The sequence below is a fragment of the Astyanax mexicanus genome, unplaced genomic scaffold (assembly GCF_023375975.1).
Source record: "Astyanax mexicanus isolate ESR-SI-001 unplaced genomic scaffold, AstMex3_surface scaffold_53, whole genome shotgun sequence".
Lineage (NCBI taxonomy): Eukaryota > Metazoa > Chordata > Actinopteri > Characiformes > Acestrorhamphidae > Astyanax > Astyanax mexicanus.
The window spans coordinates 100001-105000 of NW_026040063.1; the positions used below are offsets into that span (position 1 = coordinate 100001).

Genomic DNA, 5000 nt, shown 5'->3' on the forward strand with positions numbered 1-5000 from the left:
GACGGGGGATTCGGCGCTGGGCTCTTCCCTCTTCGCTCGCCGCTACTAGGGGAATCCTTGTTAGTTTCTTTTCCTCCGCTTAGTAATATGCTTAAATTCAGCGGGTCGTCTCGTCTGATCTGAGGTCGCGCTCGAAGGGCTGTCGTCGCCAGGCGTACGCCGCCGCGAGGGAGGGCGGGAACCACCCCTCGCGGTCTGGCTGGAAACCATTCGGAGGAACCCTTTCGAGACGGGGAGGTTCGATTCGGCCGGAGGACGAAGGATGAAAACGGGAAGAAAAAAACTTAAGCCCCCCTCTTCGCCTTCTACCGGAGCTATCCTACCAACCTCTCTTTTGCCGCGCTCTCGGCCCGAACGAAAAGGAGAGGGAGGACGGAGATCCGCCGACGGAGAGACGGCGCGCGTAACGGGCAGCCAGAGAGGGTAAAACCCACCGGCAGCCGTCGCTACGACGTCTCTCCACGGATCGCCGCCACCTCTCCCCTCGCCGGAACGAGGAACGGTAGAGGACGGTGTGTGGAAAGCCGGCCTCCGAGACCCATCGCTGGGCAACGGAGACGAAGGCGAGAGGGGTGGACGAAAGTCTTTTCCCCCGCGATCAAGCCCGTCGAGCGGCTTTTGTCGAGTCCCGAACGAGAAGGGAACCTGACCGAGTCTGCTTTTAGGAAGACGAAGGCGCCTCGGATCGGGCACCTGCGAACCTCCAGCCGCGGTCCCCTCGAACCGTCTCTTAACTCTTCCCCGGAGGGAAGAGGGAGACGGAACGAAAAGGTCCGATAGATTGGAATAGCGACCCTCAGACAGGCGTGGCCCCGGGATTGACCCGGGGCCGCAATGTGCGTTCAAAGTGTCGATGATCAATGTGTCCTGCAATTCACATTAGTTCTCGCAGCTGGCTGCGTTCTTCATCGACGCACGAGCCAAGTGATCCACCGCTAAGAGTTGTACTCTTTATGGTTGTTTTTGTTTCGAAGCCATGTAACCAACAGACACAAAAAGTGACGGTTTGAAATAATGTTTTACGGCAGCCGCGGGTACGGGCGCCCCGGAACGCCTAAGCGAACTCGGGGTCATCAAACCGCGCCGCCGAGCCGCCTCCGGAGTAAGAAACCCCGCAGACGGACTTCGGGGGCCAGGTACCCGTCTCCCTTTGGCCGTAAAACACGTTTTTTGCTCAGGACACCGTTTTTCGATCAAGTCATTAAAAGGCCGAAGGGAATCCCTGTAGTTCCCAACGTCGGGCCGTGGCTTGAACATTTTTTGTTTGTGGAAATGGGAGTCGCGCCTACTGGGAGACACTACCAACCCAAGTCCCGGTAATGATCCTTCCGCAGGTTCACCTACGGAAACCTTGTTACGACTTTTACTTCCTCTAGATGATCAAGTTCGATCGACTTTTCAGCACAGCACCAAGGCCCCGCGAAGGAGCCCCGGCGTGGCCGATCCGAGGACCTCACATAACCATCCAATCGGTAGTAGCGACGGGCGGTGTGTACAAAGGGCAGGGACTTAATCAGCGCGAGCTGATGACCCGCACTTACTGGGAATTCCTCGTTCATGGGGAATAATTGCAATCCCCAATCCCCGTCACGAACGGGTTTAAGCGGATTACCCGCGCCTCTCGGCGTAGGGTAGGCACACGCTGGCCCGGCCATTGTGGCGCGCGTGCAGCCCCGGACATCTAAGGGCATCACAGACCTGTTATTGCTCCATCTCGCGTGGCTATACGCCACTGGTCCCTCTAAGAAGTTAACCGCGACCGCGGGGGGCCGCGTAACTATTTAGCACGAAGGAATCTCGTTCGTTATCGGAATTAACCAGACAAATCACTCCACCAACTAAGAACGGCCATGCACCACCACCCACAGAATCGAGAAAGAGCCATCAGTCTGTCAATCCTTTCCGTGTCCGGGCCGGGTGAGGTTCCCCGTGTTGAGTCAAATTAAGCCGCAGGCTCCACTCCTGGTGGTGCCCTTCCGTCAATTCCTTTAAGTTTCAGTTTTGCAACCATACTCCCCCCGGAACCCAAAGACTCTGGTTTCCCCGCACGCTGCCCGGCGGGTCATGGGAATAACGCCGCCGGATCGCGGGTCGGCATAGTTTACGGTCGGAACTACGACGGTATCTGATCGTCTTCGAACCTCCGACTTTCGTTCTTGATTAATGAAAACATTCTTGGCAAATGCTTTCGCTTTCGTCCGTCTTGCGCCGGTCCAAGAATTTCACCTCTAGCGGCGCAATACGAATGCCCCCGGCCGTCCCTCTTAATCATGGCCCTGGTTCAGGAAACCCACAAAATAGAACCGGAGTCCTATTCCATTATTCCTAGCTCAGGCATTCAGGCGAGTTTGGTGCCCGCTTTGAACACTCTGATTTTTTCAAAGTAAACGCTCCGGACCCCTGAGGACCGGACACCCAACCAAGGGCATCCGGGGGGCGCCGGGAGGCAGGGTCTGGGACAGGCGGTAGCTCGCCTCGCGGCGGACCGCCAGCCCACTCCCGAAGTCCAACTACGAGCTTTTTAACTGCAGCAAATTTAATATACGCTATTGGAGCTGGAATTACCGCGGCTGCTGGCACCAGACTTGCCCTCCAATGGGTCCTCACCCATGTGTTTAGGATACGTTCATTCCGATTACAGGGCCTCGAAAGAGACCTGCATCGTTATTTTTCGTCACTACCTCACCGTGTCGGTAATGGGTAATTTGCGCGCCTGCTGCCTTCCTTGGATGTGGTAGCCATTTCTCAGGCTCCCTCTCCGGAATCGAACCCTGATTCCCCGTTACCCGTGGTCACCATGGTAGCCCCCTATGCTACCATCGACAGCTGATAGGGCAGACATTCGAATGAGACGTCGCCGCCGCGGTGGGCGCGCGATCGACCCGAGGTTATCTAGAGTCACCAAAGGGCCGGGGGAAACCCTCGCGGGTCCCCCCGGGTGGGTTTTGGGTCTGATAAATGCACGCATCCCGGCCCCCCCGAGAGAGGACCGGTCAGCGCTCGTTTGCATGTATTAGCTCTGGAATTACCACAGTTATCCGAGTAACGTGTGGAGCGATCAAAGGAACCATAACTGATTTAATGAGCCATTCGCAGTTTCACTGTACCTTCCGTGTGCACTTAGACCTGCATGGCTTAATCTTTGAGACAAGCATATGTTACTGGCAGGATCAACCAGGTTGCTGCGAGTGGTTTTTGTCACAGAAAAAACCATTGGTTCTTAGAGGGGAGAGGGATCGGCCCCGTACCGTCCGAAGGACCCCCCGGGGAGGGGGGGACGGGCGGAGAGGCTCGTCCGAGCTCACCCCTCATTGCTCCCAGTGGAAATTAGTGTGGCAACTCCGCTGCGCGAGTTCCCGCTTGCTTCGGGGATAACAAGGAAACGCTCGTTCCGAAACCGGGGGTCCGGAGCTTTTTGAAGCCGGGTGCTGGAGCTCGGTTGGACGCGAGGACCACCGAGGCATCCGAGTCCGACGGCTCCGGGCCGACCGGTTATCGTGTAGGGCAGATTGAGATATAGACGGGCCGTCTACGACTCCCTCGGATAGGTTCGGAAAGGTCCTCCCCCTGACGGAGGACCCCCCTGGAGGCTAACCCGCTGGGTCGGGTAGGAACGCACCGCGCACAGTGGCCACGGAGGGCCGCGCGGTTGCCTACCCAGGCGGGCTCGGTAGTCCATTCGATCGGGTCAAAATAATGAAAGAGATACCCCCCCTGGAACCGTCTCTGGAAGTTTGGTTTTTCCTCCGTACCGCCTGGGGGGCGGGGGGCGGGACGGAGGCCGACCTGCGGAGCTTCTTGGTCGGGTAGGATCGGGTCCGTGTTATAGTGTCCAAAAATCCACTTTGGAACCATTATTGGGGCTTTATTTAAGCTCTGCCATGCTTAGAAATGAATGGAGAATCATCTCCAGTGCTTGGACCCCTAGTCATTGCCACTCTCCTCAACAGTCCGACGGCACCCCTTTGAAAAACCCCCCGACGAAAAATCCTCCAGAGCGCGGGCGAACTCGCTCCGAGGCCGACCGGAGTGCACCTTCGTCGGGCAAGGGAGTCGGGCGAAGGGGGTCAGAAATCCTGGAGCTCGCCACCCTCACTAGTTTTTGGCGTGAAATGGTAGACCAAAAGTGGGGACTTAGAAAAATTTCGCACTTTTTCGACCTACCACTGGTAGACCGAGTGGGACTTAGTCATTTTTTCAGCTTTTTCGGGCCTACCACTGGTAGACCAAGTTGGACTTAGTCATTTTTTCAACTTTTCGAGCCTACCACTGGTAGACCAAGTTGGACTTAGTCATTTTTTCGACTTTTCGAGCCTACCACTGGTAGACCAAGTTGGACTTAGTCATTTTTTCGACTTTTCAGAGCTACCACTGGTAGACCAAATGGGACTTAGTCATTTTTTCAACTTTTCGAGCCTACCACTGGTAGACCAAGTTGGACTTAGTCATTTTTTCAGCTTTTTCGGGCCTACCACTGGTAGACCAAGTTGGACTTAGTCATTTTTTCGACTTTTCAGAGCTACCACTGGTAGACCAAGTTGGACTTAGTTATTTTTTCAACTTTTCGAGCCTACCACTGGTAGACCAAGTTGGACTTAGTCATTTTTTCAGCTTTTTCGGGCCTACCACTGGTAGACCAAGTTGGACTTAGTCATTTTTTCGACTTTTCAGAGCTACCACTGGTAGACCAAGTTGGACTTAGTTATTTTTTCAACTTTTCGAGCCTACCACTGGTAGACCAAGTTGGACTTAGTCATTTTTTCGACTTTTCAGAGCTACCACTGGTAGACCAAGTTGGACTTAGTCATTTTTTCAACTTTTCGAGCCTACCACTGGTAGACCAAGTTGGACTTAGTCATTTTTTCGACTTTTCAGAGCTACCACTGGTAGACCAAATGGGACTTAGTCATTTTTTCAACTTTTCGAGCCTACCACTGGTAGACCAAGTTGGACTTAGTCATTTTTTCGACTTTTCGAGCCTACCACTGGTAGACCAAGTT

The 5000-nt window shown here is 54.7% G+C and overlaps 2 non-coding genes across 2 annotated transcripts; both read right to left on the reverse strand.

Moving 5' to 3' along the window:
* Positions 1 to 790: 790 nt before the first annotated feature.
* Positions 791 to 944, reverse strand: LOC125797771 (5.8S ribosomal RNA). The gene has a single exon (XR_007436601.1). It is a non-coding gene; the product is annotated as a 5.8S ribosomal RNA (ribosomal RNA).
* Positions 945 to 1317: 373 nt separating this feature from the next.
* Positions 1318 to 3181, reverse strand: LOC125797788 (18S ribosomal RNA). Its single transcript, XR_007436618.1, has one exon. It is a non-coding gene; the product is annotated as an 18S ribosomal RNA (ribosomal RNA).
* Positions 3182 to 5000: the final 1819 nt, after the last annotated feature.